At 45.6% G+C, this 26,545-nt stretch overlaps 1 protein-coding gene across 1 annotated transcript in view; it reads left to right on the top strand.

The window, feature by feature from the left end:
* The first annotated feature begins 357 nt into the window (after positions 1-357).
* Positions 358-26,545, top strand: part of LOC128445099 (uncharacterized) — a 41,488-nt gene continuing 15,300 nt past the window's right edge. Inside the window, exon 1 of the mRNA XM_053427867.1 lies at positions 358-553. The gene's annotated coding sequence lies outside the window, so the exon portion shown is untranslated. The remainder of the gene's footprint in view (positions 554-26,545) is intronic.

Here is a 26,545-nt window from a genome sequence, read left to right as displayed (position 1 = left end):
TGAAGACAAAGAAGAGTTTGTGGAATTAAACCATATGCCATATGCCATCTCCTTGACTGTCCATCTCCTTTCCTCGTGTCTCTCTGTCCCTCTCTCTCTCTCTGTGCACTGCACAGCCCTGGCAGGCGGTGGGTTTGGGAGGTTTTCTCTGGCAGACTGCTCCCCCCTCTCTTGGCTGGGACAGGCCCTGGAGCGTGCTACTGGCTGGGAGTGTGGAAGGGAAGCGGGGAGGTAGTGAAGGAGGGAGGGAGGAAGGGAGAGGGCTTGGGAGGAGGGAGACTGGAGGGGTGGAGGCGTGGTTTTGCAGCTGGTAATGAAGTCTTCTCTTTTCATCCTCAGAAGGCAGAGTGTGAGCGGACGAGCCCAGGATCTGCGTGGCTCCCCTGCTTGCCCTGCCTGTAAAGTGAGCCGAGTGTCGCACCACATTGTGCTGCTTGGTGTGTGTCGCTGCTCAGCCTCCCACAGCTGAGACATACAAGGAGACCAGGACTCTGAGAGACGGCCACAGTCATGAGGCTCTCCCTTGTGTCGGCTCCCCAGCATTACTCCTGAGGTAAGACGTCAGACTGTGCTGCTGTGTTGCTTCTGCCTGTCTCGCTCTCTCACTGTCTGTCTGTCTCTGTTGATTATTGTGGTGGTGGTGGGTTGGTGGGGGTTTAAAGGGGGTTGTCGGGGTTAGGTCCCTCCCACTTTCAATGTGCACGTGTGTGTGTGCGCGTGCGTGTTTGTGTGCGTGCAGTGTGAGGTATGTATGCGCTTGTGCATGTGTGAGCATGCACACATGGGTATACTGTATGAGTGTGTCTATGCAAGTTTCCTACACTGTTTATGTGTGAGCGCAGGCTGAGTCAGCGTTCAGTGAAAGGTTTATGTTAATGGTGATAAATGGCTCCTACTGGTCAGTCGAGGAAGAGGGTCAGACGGAGGCTTAGCAGTTGTGTAAAAAGGATGATGGGACACCAGTAGAGGGATGGGAACTTTTGTAATAGAGTCATAATTTAGTTTTTCAGAAAAGCTTTTTCTCGGGAAGATTAAGTTTCACTCTGTTGACATTTACAGTGGCTTTGGTCGAGTTCTCTTCAGACACAGAGCCATACAGTGATACCGCCCTCTAATATCAAACGAGCTGTTGAATACAGAGGGTAATATTATGGCAGCTGGATATGTGGATGTGTTGTGTGTGGGCATGTGTGGAGATGTTTATTTGCCCTTTTGATGCTGAAGGTAGATTGATGCAACAGGCTCTTGGGGTTTATCTCTGTAAATAAAAAGGACAGGAGGCTGTCTGTGCTCATCTGCAGCCCAGTGACACCAGGCTTTGAAGTGATTTCAGTGGCTCTGTCCTCCTCCCCGCTGGGCAATTCAGATCCGGCCTGCAGCTCGCTCACTTTCATCCACATCCCCCTTGGAAATCCATCCATCTGTCTACCTTCCCTCACCTCCTTCCTGCTCTCATTCACCCCATGAGCTCCTGCACCCTGATACTCCTGCTTGAGGCCTTTTGCCTCCCGTCAACACTCACTCACACTGTATTCTTACTGTGCTGCTCCCACGCTTTTATTCACCATCCCCACTAGTCTGACACGCTTTCTAGCGAAACGAGTCTTTCCAATACCTCTCCCGGAAAAAAAAAAACCTAAGCGACTTTCCATTAGTTTTCTGCCGGGCCACGAGAATTATGGTTTCCCAAATGAATAGTGTACAGGAGCCTGAGTTAATTGAAAAAACACAAGCATGGTTTGCCATGAAGGAGACGGTCCTTGTGTCACAGTTGAACTGTGTGAATGTACTTTCCAGAGCTGGAGAGGGGGAGAGAAAGAGAGAGAGGAAAATACCTAAGAAATAACATGAGATAAGCTGAGGAAAATAAAGTTTTGAAACAAAAGTATGGAAAAATCAAAAGGAGTGATTGAAATCATTGTGGGTACAATGTAATGTAGATTTGGACGTGAATGAAGAGGGATCATCAGGGGGGCTCAGAGGATTATATATGAAAACTCTCCTACAGGAACCAGGAGGAAGAATAAAGGAGTGCTGTGTGTGAAGATATTTGGCCTCATCTGCTCTGTCATTCAGGACAGTGTGTACAAAGGGGATTTTAGTGGGATCTAATGGCCACCAGTAGAAAGTTTGCTGGTCATTAAGCCCCGACGTGCAACAATAGCACCCCACAGTAAAAACCTGCTTGTTTGCAGTCTAGCTAACAGCAGCATCTCTCCCATGATTTTCCCAGCAGGGATTCATCATAACATTTCACCCCAGTGGAGAAGTCTGCTCAGCAGTGAGAGCGTTTGTATTGTAACCAGACCACCAGCAAGTCTTCAGGGAACTTGCCTATGTGTTATGGAATTTCCCATGTGAACAATACTTGTCACATCCTATCAATATCCCACGTCTTGCTATCTATTTATCTATTTTTTATTGTGGCTGCTGCCTCTCCCCGAGCAAAATTTCTCTCCCCCCCACACTGTCTTTCTCTGTGTTTGTGTGACATGTTTGTGTGGCAACTCCATATGGTGAAGCTCGAGACCCTGTCATTGGTTCAGAGGGCACATTTGTCCCACATGTGTTTGCCAGCAGCTGCCGTTGCCCTGGCTCCGCAGTTCTACAGAGGGAAGCATCTTTTGTTGACTTCCTTAATGGTTTGCTCATTTGTTTGTCAGGAGACGTGACCTCTGACCCTGCAACCACCTCCTGCCTCTCATGCCGCCCGTTACTGTTGCTCTAGACTCCCTGACAGCTCCATTGCACACGCCCCCTCCCTTTTCCACCACCACCCCCGCCGCCGTCACCACGCGTGCACAATTACAGAAAGGGAGAAATATGAAAATACCATCACTTGCAAGCAGTCTTAGTGAAAAGAATCTGCAGGGAGCGTGTGATGAAAATACATCTCGGCGAAGTGACTTTAAGCTCCCAGAATGTGCAGAGACTGAAATATGAAAAGGACGATGACCACAGGAAGTGTGATTTAAGACTCAGAGGAGAGGTGCAAACCCATTATTTTTATGATTAATGCACATTTGCCATCTTTACTAAAGATTATTGAATCATAATACACCTTCCAGATATTGATACCAAGTTTTAGATCTGGTTCACTGGCTAAAGTTTCGAATGCACGGGACAGAAAAACCCAGTGACACCCACTAACATCTGGATATTTTTCCTCAGTGGGAAAAGGTACAATCGGTATTTATTCTAGCATCAAATGACTATTATCGGTTCCAGCTGCGATCAGCATTGAGGTATATTGACATCGGAGTGGACTCGCTAATTTTCGCTGATGATTATGTGTGTCGCCTCTGTCAGTAACTTCTGCAACTCTTTGCCATCACAGCCACAATTTCCAGCTATTGCGATTCCAGCAGCGCTCAGTAATCATTCAGTCAGCTTTGAGTCTGAGGAGACTGGAGAGGAACAGCATAAAAAAAGAAAAACACTGTAACATAGACACTGGCCTTTATACCGCTTTCTTACATAAAAAAAGAGAAAGGCAAACTTGTCTCGTGACGTTAAAGTTAAATCACATTTTTACTCGCATTCACAAACCTGCGTACACACACTGACGTTAGTGTACAAAGGGTTTAAAGGTCAGAATAACAGATTTAAGGTTGGTTTTCATTTCTGCTCCGCAGGCACGTAGCACACTGCTTTCCTTAAATTTTAACTGACAACACCCATAATGCTTTGCAACCAAAGTTAACATCACCATACTTTAGATGTTCCCCTGAGAAACACCGACTACTCCTTCAGTCTGAAATGCAAAAGGAGATGTGATGTGGCCCCTGGGAATGTCAGCGTGAGGAGTTTGACACCGTTGTGGCTTTAATGTGAAACATAAATACAACATCAGCGAGAGGAGACGCATGTATTCAATCCCACCTGAAGCACACAAGTTTTGAATGCATCATAAATAATGAGAGCATTTCATTTGACAGACTCCCAGGATTTGCTCGCGGCCATTAAACGTTTTAGAACCTCCAAATTTATACTCGCCATAAACAAACTAAGAAGCCAAGTCCTAATTTCTATGCCAATATCATTTTCAACTATATTAAATGTATAAATGAGTATTGCCTACATGATTAATATGTTAATTCATGATTAATAAATATAGATTCTGTCAACACTTTCCCTCTCTGGATGATGATTCCTGTCCCAACCAATATAACGTTCATATGTTTTTAATTTTGTTGGTGCTTCCACTCCATTCCTCTGTTTGGGATGATAAAATATGCCTCAAACTTTAATGAGCTATAGCTGAGTTGGTTCAGGAAAATAAAATAAATTGGAAAAATATTTTTTAGTAGATCTGAGGACGTTCATAGTTTAAATAGAGCTCTCTGTCACAGTAGCCTTTAATGCTATGCTGTAAAATGTCTCTATAGAGTTATAGTAGTAATTTTGCTCTAAAGGCAGATAAGATGTTTTTTATTGTTTTAAGTGGGGATGTTGAATGTAGAGCAGCGCTATTAACCGCATTCTCAATCGCCTTTTATTGCAGTCTATGTACAGACAGTAAAAAATGTGCATCCACTGTAATCCCTCAATACAAACTGCATGTTCCTGCAACACACCCCTTTTATTTAATTCAGTTTTCTGTGCACAATCCATTGTGCAGATAAAAGTTTGTTGTGTAACATCAGGAAGCTCTTAGAATTGAACTGCTTGAACTCACCATGACTCACTATGTTGCCGTCGCTTTCTCAGCTCAGCCGTACCAACACTCACACTCACTATCTCTGCAGCTACCCGAGCTGACCAGGTAAACTGTGAGATGTGCATTGCAACCATACATTCTGAAAAGGTTTTTAAATCATCAGTTGCATCTTGCTCCAGCCAGTCTGATCCCATCTCCAGCCAATGCTTCCTCTTCTCATCACCTATAGTTTACCCGCATCTATAATCAGGCCTGTGAGTGGGATTTGATTACCAAGACTTGCATAACTGAGCAGATTCAGAGTCATGCAGTTGTAAAATACAAGACCTGTGGGAGAGGAGCGTCCCTCAGGATCCATCATTTTAGCTCTTTTCCCCACCGCCTTCCTTTGTCTCTTTTCCTCTCTATCTGTGTCGTCATTTTGAATTCTGCATACTTTCCATCCCACTGTACGTCTCTGTGTGTCAGGTCACACCTTCACTCTCTAGAGGCTCCCCGAGCTCCCACACAAATCCACAGACTCGCAGACTCATGGGTTCTTTATCGTGTGCACCGATTGTGTATTGTTGTGTACATTTAACGCGCTCCTGATTCGAAGTCCTAGTATCTCCATCCGATAGCGAGCGGAACAAAATGTGTCTACTGACAAATTGTAAACGGTTGGATCAGGTATCATGTGTTTATTCGATACTTTATGCAACAGGCAGAGAATTGGCCTGAACATTTGCCTTTGCTCCTCTGTTCCCTCTGCTGCGTGAACGCAGGCCGAGCAGCTCTGATTGCTTCTGACAGTGACAACAAGAACAGGCTGCCTGAGAAGACTTGCTGAAGAACACCCCCCCCCTTATCTGCACAGAAATGTCAGAGGAAGGAGCCAAAAAAAAGAAAATACGATTCCTTTTGAAATTCTGTTGAAACAAAGATTATACGGCATTAACGTCGGAATGCCACCATACGGAATTTTTAGATCTTTTTTTTTGTTATTAGTCTAAACTGAGTGAATTTTCCAGTGTGCTGAGTTTACAATATACAAGACATCATTTTATGACACAAAGAGAAACGCAATAGTGTTATGAGCAGCTCGCAGGCCACAACTGTGGAGCTTCAACCCCTTTTCATTATGCCTTTGAGTCTTTGATCTGCAGCGGTGACCTCAAGTCTTTGGGGGGGGCAGCGAGGGGAACCACCAGTAAACTTAAGCCCAGGCACATCCCCAGACACCTTGGCGAGGGTCCTAGAGCTAAACAGCTTTAGGACTGCTTTCCCTTTTTCGACCCCTTCTCTGCTGCATTCCTGCTCTTCCCCACTCACTCCTGCACTTTTCTCCAGATGTGGCATTGTTTAGACACATTTGTTTTGGGCTCGGGCTGGGAGACCTGTGCAGGGTCTGATGTCATGCTCTATTTAAAGGGAAAGCCATGAGAACTGGGTGGAAAAAGGAGTGTGCCGCGGTCGCACTTCAAAGCGTCTGCCCGGGACTACTGATGACTGTCATCCATGGCACAGCAATCTGTGTCATGGACAGATGATCATATTCATTTGAAGTGTTGACAGATATGTCATTTTCAGGTTCAGAGAGGAGGCAGCACAGAAGCCCGAGAGATGGATGGGTTTTTTTCTTTCTGTTATCATAATTGACACATCGTCTGCTGGGTAATCTCAGTTTCACTATCATTTGGAATAATCTGTCAGTCATGTGAAGAAACAGTACCGGGTTTATCTGAGGCTTTTCACGACGGCTGCTGACGGTATAATTGTGTGAAACGTGATCCTGTAGTCGGATGAAACGAAAAGTCGATGCCCTCAAATAAACCAACAAATAAGACAGGCTCTTTATGGGTCAGAGGAGTCACATGCTGCCTTAACTGCCCTCCCTAATTAGCACTGTCAGTCAGTGAACCTGGCATCTCGCGCCATAGAGGAATGGGATAATGAAATTATTTCTCCGCGTCTCTCAGTGTGTGGGATGGGTGTTCTCCATCATTGTACTTACGAAAGAACCTTTTCTTTCCAGAGACTTGAACCCGGCACCTTGTCTTCATGAAAGCGACGAGGGGATCTTTTCCTCGATGACTGAGCTTATTGTGTCTTCCTATTGAAACATGCAGCACACCGGAGAGTCCGCAGCAGCAGCTGACTATCGGGCTCTACTGTCAGATTCGCCATGAGGACTCTGCCTTCATGACTGTTTGGCCCTCAAACACACATCTATTTGCCAGGTCCTCTCTAGTGTCCCCGGTTCAAACAGGTATAAGCTGTAATGCCACTGAATATTTCCGGTTCAAACGGGCATGTTTGCCAGATCTTCACCCCCTCGCCGCTCCCCGCCATTATTCCGTGGTGTTTGCTCAAGGAGTTCACAGTGGCTTCTTGACCTTTGAGGGGGTTGAAAGCTGGAATGACATGAAGTGCTATAGTAGACAATTGGTGTAATTCCATTCAGTCACGCACCCGCACAGGCACAGAGAAAGGAAAAGTAGGATCATATCAGACAGTCGCTGTATCCATACGGCCTCAGGGTGACCCACGCAACAGTGCAAACAGGCCACATCCTGACGATGATTAGCATCTCAAACACTTTGTTTTCAAAAGCACTGTTGCCTTAAGACACTCAATCACGAGTGTTTTTGAGCCGCAGATCCCTCAGGTGAGACGGTGAAACTGTCATCCTGTGAAAACAGGGTTCTGACAGTTTTTAAAAGCAGTGCTTGTCTCACCTGTGTGGTATGATGACCTTCCAGGTGAGCTGCTCATTTGTTCTCTCAGGTGTTCGGCCATAGCAGGCGTACGTAGGATATTCAAGCAGCTCCCAACAAGTTGGCAAAGCCGACGGAGTTTTCAACACTTTTACAGCACACATATAATTCTGTGCTTGTATTTCGAGAGTAGTTATATATAAATGCAGATGTTTTTGACACAAAAATGCGAGTCTGTGTGGGTCTCTCTTTTTCTCTGTGTAAAGTTCACTACAGTGCAGTGCCACTGTGGTCAGCTTCAAAGACTTGGACGCAGACATGTTTACACGCTTGCATGCACAGACACGCAAATATACTTTTATATATTTATATTTACTTCCATACAAGGACATAAACAATTAAGATGAAATCAGGAAAATTCCCAAGCACGTGTGTCCTTTCTCACACACACATTCACAATCAGTTTTTCCTGCTGCGGTCCAGTGCAGCGCCCAGTGGGTCCTACAGCCTTAGTGGCCAAATAGTACACATGGTGAAAACATAACAGTTCAACCCTGGGGTTATAAGGTCAAGCACATCTAGGTGATCAGCGCTTCCGCTCCAGATTCTGTTTATGACTTGTGTATACACACCATGCAGTCTGTCAGACAATTGTATACACCCCACACCCAGCTTCAAGCTCACACAGCTGGCACAGCCAAACATTGACAGTCTGTTTTAGGGAAGGGGGAGGGTGTGCGTGTGTGCCTGTGCTTGTGCGTGTGTGTGTGTGTGTGTGTGTGTGTGCGCAGGCTTGTTTTTACGTCCCACAGGGAACTTAAGCCTACAGGGACTGACTTTCTGTGGGTACAGAAACGTAGGATTCCTCTTGAGGGTTAAGATTTGGTTTTAGGATTCAGGTTACTACTCGGTTTAGATTTCAGTTAGAGCAAGGGGTTAGGTTATGACAGTTAGTTGTGTTGGTTAAGTTACGGATAAGGGGCTAGGAAATGCATTGTCAATGGGTGTCCACATGGGGGTATTTAGACAACTATTCTGTGTGAGTGATTGTGCGTATGTGTGAACTCGCTCAACTTCAGGGGTCATCAGCCGCCACCCACACACTAAAACCCAAGACATGGCAAACACACATAAACTCACATACTTGATTGACATGTAGCTTAATACTGGACAGGAATCCAAACTCAATTAATTTTCAATTCTGGAAATAAGCTCAGCCAAACTGGATTGGATTTATTTATCGTTGGCAAAATAAAAGAGTGATTGCTCCATAATTCTTCAGTGTGCGCCAGATGCAGGGCTCCTCTATCTTGATCTAACACAGCCTGTATCTGACTGTGGACATTCCCCCTCACTTTGGTCCATGGGAGTCAATGGGTTGAGATGTATTCCTGCAGAAAACGGTGAAAGTGCTGCAGGTGTGAATATATACATTGAGTAAAAAAATGTGGTTTGTTCACACAAAGTCCTTGAGCGCTAAACACTCACTTTTCAAGGGTAATAGGCTCAAGTTTTATAGGGCTAAAACAGGTGGCCCGGCTGTCGACCTGGGAGGTGCAGATGGGTGAAGTGAGGAGGTGGAGTAATGATAAAGTTCAGGTTAAATTAAAGTTAAACATTGCCATTTGAGGGGAGTGTCACAGGCAAAATGTACCTTTCATTTGCTTGCTTCTGCAGTTTGGTTGTTTCTATCCCAGATGCTTCTTTTGCTTTTATAAATAGAAAGGGGCTGTAAATCTAAAGGGATCAGGAAGGGAATCAGGTAATTCATGTAAATTTACCACGGCTTGTCTACGGAAAAGCACATTTGCCAAGCCACAAAAAGACAAACTTGTCACTGATTGCAAAAGCAGGAAATCTATCCGGGGGAAGAAGTCTCATTTAAACATAAAACCAGCCCTGGAGGAGACGTTTGGCTTCCTGTCGCTGCGCTAGGAACCCTGTTTCATGTAGCATCTCATACCTGAACCTGAACCCATTTGATTTGTGAGTGGTCATCTCCATCACAGCTGAGTTTATCTCTCCCTGTGTGTGTGTGTGTGTGTGTGTGTGTGTGTGTGTGTGTGTGTGTGTGTGTGTGTGTGTGTGTGTGTGTGTGTGTGTGTGTGTGTGTGTGTGTGTGTGTGTGTGTGTGTCTGTGGGTGTGCATGCGCGTGCCTACATATGGTTCTGTTCAAATGGCCCTGTGCGGTTTCTCACGGCTATCTGTCATATCTCTGCTGTGGGAGGTTGGTGCCCACCCCTCTGGATTCTAACCTCGGCACAGTAGTGTGTGTCTCATTACCGTGTTTGAATGTAGCCCTAAACTGCCAATGAGAAGTAAGAATTGTTATGTGAACCATGTGCGACTATACTGATGCAGATGGGATCTCTTCAATCTCTTCCACCCTCCATCTGTCGTCCGACGCGAGATTGACAGTCTGCGAGATGCTATCAGCGGCCGGACAGCTACTGAGGCCGAAAATGAACACTGATCCGCGAGATAAGAGTGTTTTTCATCTTTATTAGCCCTCTGGGTTCTTCTTGAGGCCAGGATATCAAATTAACTTTTTGATACAATAAAAGCCAAGTAGTGTTCAGCATTGCATACTTGTAGGTTGGTGGAAATGGGACTTTTATTTAGGGGGCTGACTCTCTTCGGCCGGATCAAGTGAGTGGGCTTATGCAGCTGGACTAAGCTAACAGAGCTTCTCCCTGTGAGCCGCAGTGATATCACAAGTCAATACAACAGATAGGCGTGTGTATTCACAGATCATGGGAGTGATCCGCTCGCAGTTGGCTAACAATGGCCTCATCGGTTTGAGGTGCGGTGGGTTATTGCTGCTCTGGGCTGTGTGGTGTTTATGTTGCCCTGGGACGTCTGTCCTGCTACATGTTAGCACAGTATTAAATCATCTCATGCCAACAGCATTATCATAAGGAGGTTGACTCTGGAGAGCTGCATATGGCTCAGATTCGTCCAAAAGTGTCATCATGTTGTAGTTGTGTAACCACATAAAGCACATCTGGACTTGTTGCATATGTTTTCTTTCTCTTCCCTACAGTCTAATTAAAAAAGAAAGCTGCACATATACATCGTATTACCACGTTTCACACAATCCATAGTTTGGGGTTAAGCAGTTCATCTCAAAGTTTCAGGTCTTAAGAACTGTCCTTCTGAATTGTAGATGTTATGAATAGTTCTTTCTATTGGGACATTACGTGTGGCAACCAGGCTCACTGACAGAAAACTATTATTCCCTGAGACCTTGGGCTAAATGAGGATGCTTTCCGCAGGTATGCTAACAACATAAATGCTCTGTAGCACTGGAGCAGAAAGGCTTTTCCTGCTGCAGCTCTGAAAAAGGAAACCTTTGGCTTTCAGATTTCTCCCAACAATAGAACACCTAATGGGCAGATCATCCCCCAGACCAACAAATACCTCTTTCTCTCAGCTAGTTTTTATCTGAGGAGCTTAAACACATCTAAGAAGCTTAGCTGTGTTGTAGACGCAGGCGCACACTGGGAAGAGGGGGCTGCAGGGAATCCCCCCCGTACTCTCTCATTATCAGCGGAGAGCACAGACGTTATTATCGCCAGTCTCTTAATTCAGAACAACTCCCTTTCTGTCTGCCTTCCACCTCTGCCACTTTGCCTCTCTTGTCTCCAGACATAAACACACACCTCAGTCTCCAATGCTCCAGGGAAAGCTACTGATGCAGCGGGGAAAGCCTCCTCGGGTCGGCCCTTTCAAATCGTCTTGGCTCTGCGAGATGCTCGGCCGCCACCCTGTCCCAGGCACCTCCGTCGAGAAGAGTGACAGACTCAGAGCAGAGCAGCCAGGGAGACAGAGAGTGGGCAGACCAGGGGGTATTACTATCAAGTTTCCCTCTAACTACTAAGGCTGGGTCTGAGCCAGAGCCACCATAGGGTTCTTCATATTCCCAGTGTATATTCTGCTCAAGAAATAACACCCTGGACATCAGCTATTCTGTTTCATGGTAGAAATTCCCCATTATTGCTGACACTAGGTTTTCCACGATTTTTCTATCAAGCGAGATGAAGGATAAGAAAGAGCGGGGGGGGGGGGGGGGGGGGGGGGGGGGTTGCACTGTGTTGATAAAAGAGCTGTATACATCTGTCTCTGTTGGGGAGCGGCTATTCTCAGACGTCCCATGTGTTTTAGATGAAGTAACGTATAGATATTTTTACATACAGACAATTAGCCCAGATGTGTTCCTTGTTGTGTGACTGCAGCTCCCACAGCATCTATAAAGTGTGTTTGAGACGGAGCCATGTGAGGCGGTTTGATGTGCTGTGACTCTGTGATTCATTAGTCTCCCTTGGTTTGTCTTTATCACGTTGCCTCTTTGTTTTTACACTACAGCTCTCTCCTGTTGCTCTTTGTTGGCAGACAAAAGCAGACAACTTCATACACAGCCGTCAATCAGAAGTTAAACATTTCAGCGCTTTATCTTGACTGCATGCTACCTTCGCCAAGATGGTTTTCTTCTCAGTTTGTGTCTGTTAACAGGATTAAAAACATTTAACCCTCAACATGCAGTTTTTTCTGTGAAACTTAAAGAGGGACTCATTATGTTTCGGTGGAGATCTGAAAATACGGGGAGATAAGGGAGTTTCCCACTTCTTTTACACATTGTGAGATAAGTCCCTTCCATTTTCCAAAAGTGATTTATTATTTTTTGAATTATTCATGGTTTTTGATGAAATGATCTAGCTTGTTCAGTATACTGATATTTATGAGTGTGCACCATTTGGTGCAGATCCAAATAAAAATCCAGATTTAGTGAATTTAAATTTCCTTTCATAAGGGCATTGTTGGGCCTTGGTGGAGGTATACACTCCTCTGAGTTCTACCTGAGTTTCTACCTGAGTTCCCATCACTCGGTGGTCAGACTGGGATGGAGGACATTATAAAACCTTCACCAGAACTGCCCTATACTGCTTATTTTCCAATACCTGAAGTCATGATGGACCTTGAGTGAGTTTTAATGGAAGATTTCCTGCTTGGTCCCCGCCAGACCGACTGCTACGCAATATTATCCCCTCCTTAAGAGGTCACTCCTTCAAAACGGTGAAGGAAAACTACAATGCAAAAACTGGATAAGGCTCAAGAAGCAGTAACAGGAGCCGCATCCGACGTTAGACCCTGGTGAGGGTCAGTGAGAGTTGGAATAGTAAAACCCAGAGGGCCATTTCGCCCCCTCTCACTTCCCGAGTTCAGGCCAGAGATGAGGTGATCCACATGGTGGAGGAAGTGCGTGTGTGTCTGTGTGTGTGTAGAGACAGAAGGGAAAAGTCAGATTTTGGTTTTAGTCCAAGACAGGAAAACTCTGAAGTAAGCCCCCCAATCGCCTCTAAGATCCCGGATAATGCACTGACCTAATTATACTTAATGCAGTGGTGAGATTTATGCTTTTAACAGTTTGTAAAAGCAGCATCCAGTCTTAATGCGGTGGTGCTGCAGTGGGAAAGGTCATGTGAGGAGAACTGCGTTGAGGATGTAATGATGTATCTGGCTTGTTTTTGTTCTGTAGCAGATGTGTGTTTTCTGACAGCTTGTTTTCTCTCTCCTGTTCCTTGATTTGTGTCAGGAGCTGAGACTCACCCATTTCATGCTGTACAGACAGGACAGAACAGCCCCCATAGGCAGAGGAAGGAGTTCGTTCTGTCAAATGATGTCAGTGTTTGGAGAGGTTGAGTGTGTTGGTGGTGGTGGTGGTTGTGGGGGGGAGTGGGGGAGTTAGATGAGTCTGGCAGAGAGGAAGAGAAGAGTATGTGTGTGTGGGGGGGGAGGTAACATGAGATCCCCCACAGAGATGCTAAATTCCATTACAGACTGAAAGAGAGGGATGAGGACTCTTTACAAGGATGAAGAAAAACGTTCCACTTTTAATCTGTGTGCAATCTAAAAATAACCTCCCCTCTCTGTAAACTGCCCACTGGGGCAGGCGTGTTAAAGAGTCTGTCTCCGAAGAGAGAGAGAGAGAGGGCGAGTCGAAGTGTTCGAGAGGACCAGACAAAAAGAGGAGAGCAAAGGGACAAGCAAACAGGGAGGGATTAAGATGGAAAATGGAGCATGAGTGGGAGGCCAGTGGCAGGAGTAAGAGCAAAAAAGGCAAAGTCCTGGGAAAGATGTGGGGCAGATTAATCTTCTAGGGAGGGAGAATGACTTCATGAATCTTCAGAGACTGCTGAGTGGATCAGACTCCTCTGTTGTCAGCTGCTCCCTCTCACCACGCCTGTCACCCAGACGCACTCAATACACGGCCATTACACACCTATCTGGCCCCAAGGCTTTTGTGAGTCTTGGTGCAGCAATAAAAACACCTAGTGCTTGGAAATGTGGAATAACAGATGAGCTTTTACAGGGCCCGGTGGCATGGCCCTTCTCTGAGAGGTTCACCACACAAGCAGTGAATCACACACAGTACATAGTCACCCATTCTTCAGATGCCTCGCTGCTCTCCAGTCTGGACGTCTGAGTCACAGCTTGCTACTGTAGCAGCCAGGCCAGCCGCACAGCCCGATGTGTCATCCTCACCTCTGTTACTGTTACGTTCTCCTTTTTCCCCTGACTTCCAGCAAAGTGAATGGAACAGGACAGTGCTGGCTTGTTTTAAGTGGGGACTGGGATTTTATGAATTGCGCCAAAGACTTATGAGAAACGTTTAACAAAGAGGGGAACGGGTTCTAAGAATACCAGACGCTGTGTCGGGGACGCTCAGATCCTCCCTCGGAAACTTAAACAATCTTTGGCCTGATTCACACCCATCTGCCCAGGGGTAGGAGACGTCTCCAGACTGCACACACCCATGGCTTTGTCTTCCCTGAAGAAGAAATGTGTCAGGGTTTCTTCCGAGTGGGTTCACTGTGGTCATCACATGGCGAGGTAGCAGCACGCTCCCTCTGACCCGACTCTCAGCTGGTTGGATTTCAACTCCAACAGGGGCCAGTGAGGAGATCATCCTCACCACAGCCTATTTCTTTCTTTTTTGACACACACTCGCACTGTGATAGCCAGGAACTACATATTGTTCTGATATTCACTCAGGCGTCGGTTGCCAAGTGCACAATCAAAGCGGCTGCAATTATCCAGCATCACTGATAAAGGACTTAAAGTTCAAGCACAAAACGTGCAGACTGAAGTCACTTTCCTTATCAGAGATGCCTTTTTTACTACTGTGATGTCATTTTCCCCACTCGAGGCAAGGGCTCTGACCCCACCTAGCACAATTTGAAACCTTTTTCTGTTTTTAACAATGGAAAATCAGCTGGGCGTCTGTGGAGCGATTGCATCACTGAGATCAAGCAGCAGGAGCAGAGGCCTGAGACTTGAAACGGAATGAACGGAGGCCCTGACCATCCAGACACCATTCATATAGTCCTCCCAGATTGAAGCCAGGTGCACAATAGCTGGTGATTTGTGGATGTCCGTTCTCCTGATTACACACTTTGTTGTCCACAAATTTTCTCTATTGGCTGTTGCTGCTGGTTTGAAGAAATGCTGGTTGCCGACCTCGCCATAGAAAGGAAGGTATTCCAGTGCGAGATAAGAGCACGTCCTCGCTTAAATCTCTCCACTAAGCTTTCACTGACCCTTCAAAGCAGCAAAACCGAGATTTTGTGTTTCACTCTCTGAGGTTGGTCCGCTGGTCGTTTAACATTTTAAATCCTCTAAAACTTTATGAGGTTGTATATCATTTTAATCGCCAAGCCGTCCCTCAGTCTGCATGCTTGATATGCAAGGTGGATAAGGCAGAGTGTCTACTTCTGCCGAAAAACACCCGTGAGATGTCCATTTGTAATTCTTTCCCTGGAACTGTTGCACACATACACTCCTCCACATAGTTTTCAGTGCATGAACTTCAAATATGTATTTCTTGTGAAAACAGAAAGTTTACGTAATTGTTAGTCCTTAATTTCATATTATAGCACAAGAGGAGGACATGCTATGACTGCACTTCAGTTATGGTAAGTCTGGGATGTTGCATACTTGCATGCTAACACATGCTTTTCCGATGCACATGTAAAATACATCAGATGTAGTCCAGTGAGTGGAAACAGAAAAGAGAATGCTATCAAAGACATGCAAATTAATTACATTTCACATGCAAACAACTCCTATTTATTAAGCATCTCCACCGGTTCAAAAATTCCATAAATTGTGGCTCCTATTTCCACCTGAATCTTTTAACTGAGATCAGAGTGTGTGTTAGTGACCAATGGTCCTTGCAAGGTCCCTTAAGACTCACTAGCCTTAGATTAATGCCTTTCCTGTTTCCTGAGATTTGGGCCGTGCCAACACAAATGGCTGGCCATGCGATGTTGGCATGACAAATTGAGGTCAGGGCAAAAGCGCAAAAGGTCGACCACAGTCCACACTGGCAGTCTTTCTAGTGGAGCTGCATAAAGGCAGCATTCGGACCACAATGCTGAGCTGAGGGGTCAAAGGCTCGGGGTTACAGAGCCCAGCAGGTCCCTCTGTTGCAGCCTTTTAATGGACTATGACAGGGTTTCCGATCCAAACAACCGGGCCAAATGGTTTATTCATCAAAGCTGCCCCTTGGTGCAGCACGAGCACTTTTCATGCCTATGGAAGTTGACACATAAATTATAGTGTTCTATCCTTACTCTGGATTGTGAGAAAGGTTTTCATGTGACTGATGTGCGTATGAAAGCACAGAAAGCTGGCAACGTGTGCTGTAGTGCTCCTCAGTGACTCGTATATTGTGTCCTGTCTCTGAATCTAATGCTGTTTATTGTCAGCACAATAGCTAAGTGTTTGTCCAATGACTTTCAAGTGTTGTTTTGTGACAGTCTGATTTGGCATCGCATTATGCCCTGCAGTTTGAAGGCAATTGGCTAAAGCAAAGTGGAAAAACAGAGGCTGCAAATCATTATTCATTCTCAGATAAGATTTATTTTGTATTCATGTGCATGGAGCTTTAAGTTCACACACTCACACACACACACACACACAAACACGTGTGTGGCATGAATGCTTGCGTGCGCTTGAAGGTCAAAGGGGGATCATTGGTGGTTGTTTATGCAGAGAGTACGAGGAAGCAGAGTGACTGTGAGAACCTGAGGCTTGAACACTCTGGGTTTCTTGTCTTTTTCAGTCACCGAGGAATAAAGCGTTCGAGCAGATCTAGTTGTGCGGCAGCTGTAAAAATAGGAAGGAGAGGGAAAGTATGATTCATGTGAGGGAGGACAGGATTACGCCAGCTTGCATTTATTGTTTAGGTAAACCATATGATTTGCCCATTTCCGGCCTTATCAGCCAGATCCAACAGTCAGTCAGAGACATAGATATAGATGAAGACCCGTTTGATAAAGGTATAGCAGTGACTGCAGATACAATATTAATCACAGGTAAAGTGATTTTTTTCCCCATGAAGTATAATGCCCCTCATAAAGTTTTTGCTTAGGAATTTGTTGCAAGAATGTCTATAAACGGTCACTGGTATCAAGAGGATTTTTTAATCTTCTGCTTTGAGGTTGCTCCACTAAGCCATATGTCAGCACCACTTCTGTGCTTTCAATGTGTTCAGGGCCTCTGGTGTATCCATTAGATATCCGTCCATTAGCTATACTGCTTATTCTTTAAGGGCCGCGGGGGGACTGGAGCCGATCCCCGCTGACTTCGGAAACGAGGCTGGCTACGGCTTCTGCAGGTTGATATAGAGACAAACATTCAGTCACAATCACATTGGTGTGACCAATTAACCTAACCTGCATGCTGACATCAGACTGGCGTAAAGAGACGGAGCCTGAATGGTGTCCATCTTTTGTGACTTTTTGTGTGTACCCGACCTGGTGCAGCTGGAAAACCTAAGCAAGCACATGCAAACTTGTTCGAAACTCACAAACCTCTTGTTGTTACGCAAAAGTGCAAACTATTGCACCCCTGTGCTGACCATTCATCCTATATACCCTCTACAAATATTACAGGAGGGGTAGTTGTGTAATCTTTGTCAGTTTTACATAAATATACTATTAGCTGCTCCTGAACCGGCACTATATTCCCCTGTGTTTTAAAAAATGCCCCAAAGCACACAACTTTCTCTTTGGGTCGCTCTTTTGCTTGGCGCGGCCTGCCCACCTCACACTCAGGCATGTGAAGCCAGAGAGGTCGGTCACGGTTGATGCACAGAAGCCACCTTCTCTATCTCAGCCTCCAGCACCGGTCTCCAGTGGGCCTGAGCAGCTGTGAGGGGAACAACGTGAGCCCTGCCAGGGACCTCTGGTCCGTTCCTCAGCCTCCAGTCAGCATCTGACCTATACTAAGGCCTCCTGTTCAGCATGGCCAAGGAAACGGTGAGAGTGGGAAAAAAATGTACTGTATTCCAGCTTGATTTAGTTTGCTGATCAACCAGAGATTAGCCCTGTAAACACAGGTTTGGTTCCGTTACGCTGCAATGCCTTAGTAGAGCTCCATCAGTAATAGCAGTTTTGCATGTGACAGGCTGCAGTGATTCAGTGCTGGACAAGGTCGAGTATCTCCATGAACCTTCTCATCTGTGCAGGTGTTGACAGAGCCAGTGGAAGGGTTCTGCAGAGGTCTGTCCCTGGAACTGAATCAGGTTCAGTGTTGCACGTTGGTTGGACCCAGCGGTGATCCTGCTGAATCAGTGGATTTGTTGTCTCTGTAGTGGTGTCCTGTCCAGCGTGGATTAGATCAATACTAGTGTTGTGTAGTGTTGGGACAGCAGGGACTGGATCAGTACTGGTTCTGTTCTAGCCACCATGGGTCAGTGCTACACACTCTCTGTGGCTGAGCTGTGGCTGCATGAATGGCTTCTTGCAGTGGCCGTACAGAGCGTCATTCTTCTCACCCTCATCTGAAGCTGACATCCGAGGGGGAAGCCCAGGGAGCCGGCAGGCCAAATGTTTTTCTATCCCCCTGGTTGGAATGGACGTATCAGGTGCTGTTTTAATGCATTTAAAGTAGAAACCCAAGGCAGTGTCTGGTGACCAATGGTAGAAACGACAAGGACAGTAGTGAAAACAGACTGTGGCTCAGACTCTCCCATTTCAATATGCAAGGGCAAAAGCGAAAACATCCAGTCCAGTGACAGACTCATTATTAATGCTCTGGGTTTGTTTGTCTAAAGAGCTATTTGCCCACTCTGCCATTTCCCCAAGAATCTTAATACCCCTGCCCCATTGGCCCTCATTCGGTCCCTGCATAAATAGTCCATCTTGGTGGGAGTCCATTATCCCCAAGCCTCTGTCCAGGTCCAGATGAGACAAAGTGAGCATTCCAGGAATAGCACTACGACTCTAACACCCAAACCGACCTGCTCCCCTCCCCAACAGTTGGGGGATATCTTTTTACACTGCAACCACCCCCCCTGCACCATTATCTGTAGCTTTTTTTCACAGAAATCAGGTTATATTGTTGTTCAGGGACCCCTCATTGTCCCAGTCTTGCTTTAACCAAACAGAGCCAGTATATTGCTGTTGCAGTATGTGATTTTACATAGGACACCAGCATTCTGCAATCAGAGGCGCAACATATTACACAATGGCGTCGGCATCTGTCCTGCAGTTGACCACCCTGTCATTCCCACAGACGTCGACTCGTCATGTGAGTACCTCTGGTGCTGGTTTAAAGACAGAACTATAATGCTCCCTCATTCTGTGTTTGTATGTTATGTCACCATAAAAACCCAATATTCCCACCTTGAAAAAGCTGCATAAAAGGTGTTACTGTGGAGGCCCCCATGCCGCGCTTCTTTTTCCACAGGAAGCTATAAGAGTCATTTACCAATGAACCATCTCCTTAACGTTTGCTCAAACTTGTCCTTTTACTTACGACCCTTGCTTCTCTTTCCCTTGTTATGTAACGGCACAGATGCCAGAGGTGAGGCCGTGCCAGACATAAAGACATCGTAGAAATACTTGACACCAGCATGCTTCACCTCCCCAGTCAGGGGGCCGCACTGACGTTCATCGATCACGCACCAAAGAAAAAGAGGGAATGAGTGGCTAGTTGATCTCAGTGCCTACGGGAGAGGAATATTTGTGACTTTTTTTAAATAAAGCTAACCTGAGGTTGGTAGAGGAAAAGCAGGGAGGAGCTTTGGGTGAGAGGATGAATAAGGTCCTGTGCTCAGCCCCTGGGTGGACTGAACCCCTCTGTTTGCACTTTTTTCGGCCTTGGCACACAGAGTTGCCTGTGAGGAGTGGGTCGGAAGCAGGAAGTGGTCGTGTAAGGCGATCTGCAGATGCTGCACAGAGCCCCTTTTCAACTGCAGACCCCTTGGTCGCGTTCTGCACAGCGACACATCAGGTAGTCCTCCTGCTGCAGCCACAGCAAGACACAGGCCACGCCCACATGGGATCAACAGCAGAGGGAGGGAGAGATGAGAATAAAAGATAGGAGGGGGGACAGGAGGAAGGGGAACAAAACTCAGATCGGTGCAGTAAGAGGAAGAAGTGCACTGGAAAAAAGCTATCTGCTATTCTAGTCACTGATCGGATAGGAAAAAATGTTAAACACATTACTGCTGCAAAACGGTCCAAATTGTTATCTGTAAAATCTTCTGTCGTTATTTTGCTGACATCAGAGATGGAAGATCAAGCTACAGGTGTACAGCAGGTTCATTTTTCCAGGGCGCATTATAGAGGAACCTGTCGAGCTGTATCCATCTCTTGCAGAAAAGCTGCCGTATGATTCCATCCTGGATCTGATGTAGATTTGGCTTCCAGCGCTCTGAGCTCAGAGAGCTGGAATCTGTCTCCTCTCCTCCCTCTCTACCAATCGTGACTTTTGGATTTCCCAGGCGACATAATGGTTGTAGGTGAATTGCCGAACTCAGTTATATCTGATCTCAGATCCTGTAGCTCCCCAAGGTCAGCCCCCCCACCCCACCCCAACCCCCGTCCCCGCTCGGTATTTATAGACAGTTTTTGCAGCTGCAAATTAAAAAAGGGCCTTTTTCACAAAGGTGGCCCATTGACAAAACCCTGTGCAGGAATGTGAGGCACTCCAACGAGTCCATCACTTCCCCCTTCATTTTGCTTTAATTGTCTTGGCTATTTCCAAACCATTACCATAAAGTGGTTTTGAGCGCGACGCATACCACCTCGTCTGCCGCAGTCCTAAATAAACAAACAGTAAGAGGATGAAGTTAGAATCCTGCTGAAACGTCACTAAATGACAGCTCAGCTCAGCTTTTACATGGTATGAATGAAGCTTTTGTTTGAACAGGATTCATTGTTATTGTTTCCAAGCACTACTTTAGCTGCTGCTAAGCTGCTGAAGTGGACCAAAGTGTCGGGACCCAAAAACAGAAACAATTATTTAATGGTGTTTGTTCGGGCAGGGCCGTTTTTGTGTGCGAATGCCCGTCTATGCCAAAAGTTGGAGGGTCAGCTGTACTTTCAGCACTGCAGCGAGTATTGCTGAAACAGAGTCGGCGGTTGGTATTATTATGACATAGATTAAAGTCTGATGAAATGATCGGGTCAGATCTATGTCCCTGGCAAATCGTTTAGCTCCAGTGAGTCTTTGAAGGGCTGCCCAGGCCGGGGGAGCGAGAACCAGGACGCAGCGGAGAGGAACATAGACACAGGCAGACAGAGACCAGCCCACTGTCCCACCATAACACTTATAAAACCAAACAGAAGGAAAGCATGCTTCACTTCCTCCATAGTCCTGCTGTTTTGTGACTATGTATATTTTTGAATACCATGTCACAGACTACTTAGGAAAGCCTGAGTCGTAATTAGGTCATTTGGACATTTCCTTGGACTATTTAAAGGAAGGCAGGCAGGATGAATTTGGAAAATACTGGTACTGACTCACGCACACTGTGCCTGGAATTCCCTCTTTACCATTGGCCAGGGGACTACTGATTTTGGCACAGATGCAAATTGGACAGAAGAATAGAAAAAGAGAGAAAAATATTACTCACTGTTTTGTTTTTTCTTTGCTACCCTTTCCACCGGTCCCTTACTCTGACTGGTCCTGAAGTGAGAAGCGAACACTTGACACCGAATCACCTCAGCTCGTGATCTTATTCCTTGAGTTAGCCATGTTGCTTCTAGCATTAAACCTTGACTGTCAATCATGCGTTTGCCTCATGAACGTTCCTCCTAAATCTTCTCCAAATATTGCTGTTTCCTCCCCACCTGCCTCCCAGGTCCTGTGACATAATGCAAAACCGAAGAGATTTGCTTTCATGTGCACTCGGATTGGAGAAAGACAGACACTATAAAGAGAGACAGTAACAAAGGCTGATTGAAGGAAAGACGTATAAAAAAAAGGCAGGATGATTCATCCGGTACTGTGCTTTCAAACAGAGAAACCCAAGAAGGTGGATGTTTACTGATGATGGTTTTTAGCTCTGTTCTCTACTCCGTCCCGCCCTCCTGGTTCTGTTTTTCTCTCAGCGTTCTTTACATATAACCTGATGCCAAGTTTACAGGAAATGAATCACTTCCTGATCCCGGTCACCCTTTGATTGAAATGTTTGTGTGCCAGTCGGTGACCCCAGTGAGACTACATTAAATTCGACTGAAACGCTCAGAAAAGTAACATTATACCTACGACCCGATAAAAAGCGGACCACCAAACTGCACGTCAGTCACACAATGTATAGTGAAATTATACATAAAAGCACTCGCAGGCTTGCAAAGACATCCACTCACACATATATATATATATATACAATTAAACTCGATGGAGTGTGCAAGTGTTCTCACACACGCTCATTCACTGCATTCGTGTAAAGGCTGCAGTGCTCTCCCTCTCTCTTAATTGCAAACATGAACTCAGACCAAAGGCTCGTTCACAAACAGAGCGTTTGTGTATCCTCCGGCTCCGTAGTCTCACAGGGGAAACTGTATTTCATGAGAATTGACTTGTTTCATTTGGCATTGGTGTGAGGTGCATTTACGTAGCCTGCCCTCCCAAAGTTTGAAGGAAAACCACCTTTCACAGTCACTTGTTGGAACTTGACTGTCTGCCCCTTTGTCGTGCGTATATGCACAGAAACTTCCCACTAAATCTTACAAGCAGAGGTCTTACCTAAAGGTCAAAGGTCATGAGTGTGGCCTGAAGGCGTATTTAGACACAACAAACTTTCTCCTAATATTTTTTAACGGATTTCTGCCCCTCCCGACAACTCAGAGTCCCACTTCAAAGTCTTTCTCACCAAATGTCACTGCGGCCGCTGAGAGCCCATCGCTCTTTCGCATTTGTCAAAAAAAACATTCAGAGGAAAGTGATGGTTCGGAGGCTCATCAGGCCTCCAGCGCTCGGAGACACAGCTGTGTACATGAGGAATAAATCAAAACAAGGCGTAGTTAGATAGAGTCAACTTTATTTCATCTCTTGTTGTATTTATTCATTTCACACAGACACATGAAATGCTTCAAATTGCAGATGCTGGCAGGTTTACCTTTTGTTTAGTTTGTGGAGGAGTTTGGAATTTCCTGACTGCCCAAGACGTTAGCCCTGTCTCTGGAGCCGCAGCCCCTGTTTCACCTGTAGAACCCATTATTGAGCTTTTCTGACACTGCACCCTCAGTTGTGTAATGCTGAATTAAGTGTTTTGCCATTTATGCATTACTTATAAAGAGGGCCTTTCAAAAACGTGGGGTTAGAGGCACGAGGAACACAGAGATCTAGAGCCCTTCCTGCATGTGCGTGCGTGTCTTGCTTGAGTTGGTTCATTGATTTATGGGCGGGGGGGTGACGGGTCAGTAAGAAGAGGCCGAGGCCCCCGAGGCCACCGACACTGAAGTTGTAACCCTGCTGCTGCTGCAGTTCCAGTCTCACCTCTGGACTTTCACCTAAACTGTAGTCGGCCAGAACCCCCACCTCCACCGGCCTCCTGCTGGTAGACGATATGTAAATGGAACAAAACATGCAGTTCTTACATAAATGAACGGCTTACTTTGTAATACTGTCCTAAATTAGCCAAGGAAGTTTTTTAATTGACGCTTGTAGGATCTACTGAATGAGTGGAAATCTTTGAAACAAGTTAATTAAATTAAAGCTACATTTTATTGTTGGTCTTATGTGTGAGTGTGCTTGCATCTGTCTGCATGTCCGAACATGTCCTTATCTCTACATAGACATTAAATGTTTGAGGGGAGAGACATAACATTTTCACATCTGGAGGTAAAGATAGACTTTGTTTACATTTTGTTTTCATTGATGTGCTCAGGGTTTCCGACCTTGTAAACCTATGAATAGCGTAAATGAAAGATTCAAAATCTTTTTATCTTTTCTAGTTCGGTTTTCTTGAGCAATTCGAAGCATAGTTCAAACTAAAGATTGATGGTTTCCTTGTTGTTTGTGTCAGAAAATGTTGAAGTCAAAGTGGCCGTCTTTCATCCTTCACCATGTGTCTATGCGTGTGGGGGGTCCATACTAACACACAGGTCCTATTATCTGAGAGAGCAGCACGTAAAGGTTTGCGTTACCTTGCAGTTTTTGCCCTGTTAGATTTTTAAGTGGTAATCTTGTTAGCATGTGCTTTCTAAAATGTGGTCAAATTCACCCATTAAAAAGTGTTAAAAAGTGTCGCGTGAGGATGGTCTGGCTCAAATCCCCTTCGCTTTGGGAAACAATAAACTTGTAACAGATTCACAGAAAGTGTCAAACTGAAAAAAGCACACAAATGAAGTAAGTTTGCTCATTTTAATATTACATTTTTTTAGATAATTTGTGTGATATGTTTTGAGGAATTGTTTTTCAAGTTGAAAGCACATTTTGACATAAATCTTACTGTTTTTGGTGGCGCCATATAAAATCACGTGCAAACATTCCACCTAAGCAACTGGTTTGCCGGGGGCACTGTCACTTTATCCTGGCACTAGTACCGCCCAAGACGATTTTGATTGGTTTAGAGAAATACAAACAAACCAGGGTGCTTGATAATGGCTCCAGCCAAACTATTCTCCAGTGCTGACACAGCACTGGAGAATAGTCTGGCTTTGTGAGACCTCTCCAGATGTGACTACGATAATTAAGTCTGAGGTTAAAGGGGACCATCATTAATGAATCCTTGTCCCAGTCTGTCTCAAAAGTTTCTTTTACGTTTAATAAAACTTTGCTGAGCTTTGTGAAGCAACCAAATACTTTGCCCCAGGTAGAGCAAGGGACAGGCAAATATTGATACACTGAAAAAAAGGAATTTCTGTCGATTAAACCTTCAAGAAGGATTCTGTCCATTAGGGATAAGGTTATCGTTCTTCTAAGTGCGAGTCAGGATATTTAGCTTGTCCTTTTGCCAATATCCTGTTCCACTCGGTCATGTTTAACAGTCTATCCCACATTTTCTGCAGAGCCGCACAATTAATAATCCATAGACTAATGCTGAAATAAGGGAAATTATGTCAAAAAGAGGAAAAACCTCATCTTTAAATGCTCTAAAACAAAGATTCCATCATGTTTGTGGAATGCAGTGGTTCGCAATATGGAAACAGTTTGAATCCAGAAACCAGTGGTTAGAAAAAAATAAATACAAGAAAAAACCCGTCTAAGAAAGAGGAAAAACTTAGGAGGGGGTAAGGGGAGCCTCTGGAATTACACACCAAAACCCCCTTAGACACACACACACACAGAAGCATGCACACAGACAGACACTAACACACACACTACATACACACACTTCTTTCCTTTTCCCAACTGCTCAGCTAACCACGTTGGGTTAAGGGTGGGGTTGGTGGAGGCACGAGTATAACAGGCCTCCTTCAGTACTGTGCTCACTGTTTTGTTTGAAGTGCTCCGACGTTCTCTGGCATCTTCCAAATATTCTGAAAGCTTCTCACAGAACTTCACCAGCGTGAAGGAAAGTAGATGACCGAGGAATTCTACTCTGTGAATCATGAATCTAGGAATTAAGTGCGTAAACTGACAACAACTCTGTTTCACACGTGCACATCCACAGCTTCTGTATGAAAGCCTGTGCGGTGGTGTGGTTTGTGAATGCACGTGGAGCTCTCTTCACATCGCTGACATATCTCTCCTCCTGGTTGTGCAATTGAACGTACAAATGTGCAAAGATCTAAAAGGCAAATTGCTTGCATAATGTATGTTTCCAAAAATACAGAGGAGTAGGCAGACCGAGGTCTTGGCGGTGCGCCGCAGCTTCCGGGCCCTCGGCCAGCTGTTCTCACAGCACATTCACTTCGCTGGACCCGTCCTGCTGGGAGAGGTGTGATGAGAGCAGTCAGACAGCTTCTATTCTGCCACCCGGGCCTCCCCCCTGCACATCTCCCATTACACAGCCTACTGGGCTACGCAGCACATGGATCATCTCCTCTTCACTTACTGATACTCCTTTCCTCTCCTCTCCTTCCCTCTCCTCTCCTCTGCTCTCATCGCCTCTCCTCCTCCGCTCTCGTCTCTTGTCAACTCCTCTCACGTTCTCAAATCAGCTCTTGTGTCCTCTCCTCTCTTCCTCCTCTACTCTTGTGTCCTCTCCTCTTCCTCCTCTACTCTTGTGTCCTCTCCTCTCTTCCTCCTCCTCTCATATCCTCCTCTCTCGTGTATTTTCCTCTCTTCCTCCTCTACTCTTGTGTCCTCTCCTCTCTTCCTCCTCCTCTCATATCCTCCTCTCTCGTGTCTTTTCCTCTCTTCCTCCTCTACTCTTGTGTCCTCTCCTCTCAATTCCTCTCCTCTCACGTCCTCTCCTCATGACCTATTCTCTTTTCCTCTCCTCTTGTGTCTTCTCATCAGCTCTTATGTCCTCTCCTGTCTTCCTCCTCCTCTTATGTACTCTCCTCACCTCTACTCTCATCCTCTCCTCTTTTCCTCTTCATCTCATGTCCTCTCCTCATCTCAACTCTCGTCCTCACCTCTTTTCCTCTTCCTCTCAAGTCCTCTCCTCATTTTCTCTCCTGATCCCACTCGTCTTCATCTTCATCTGCCTTCCCTCTCTAGGTGATCCTTGGGACTACTGTGTGGTGTTTTCAGTGAGTGAGCATATGGAAAAGCTGAACAAGTTGGGAAATTCCTGCTAATGCCACTTATTGATTTATATTATTATAAAGGGAGCCATGGGGGAGAGTGGATTTGTCAGCCTGACCCTGCCCTTCTCTCGGCTCTAATAATGCTTAGCATATCTGGAGAGTTTTGTGTGGTATCTTACGCAGATGTTGAATTCCTACGCTGTTGAGTTCGCCTATCTTGATGGCGGTGGTCTGTTTTTATCATTTCTTT

The sequence above is a fragment of the Pleuronectes platessa genome, chromosome 7 (assembly GCF_947347685.1).
Source record: "Pleuronectes platessa chromosome 7, fPlePla1.1, whole genome shotgun sequence".
NCBI classification, from domain to species: Eukaryota; Metazoa; Chordata; class Actinopteri; order Pleuronectiformes; family Pleuronectidae; genus Pleuronectes; species Pleuronectes platessa.
Note: the sequence above shows the minus strand (reverse complement) of the source record. Positions and strands in the feature narration are given on the sequence as shown.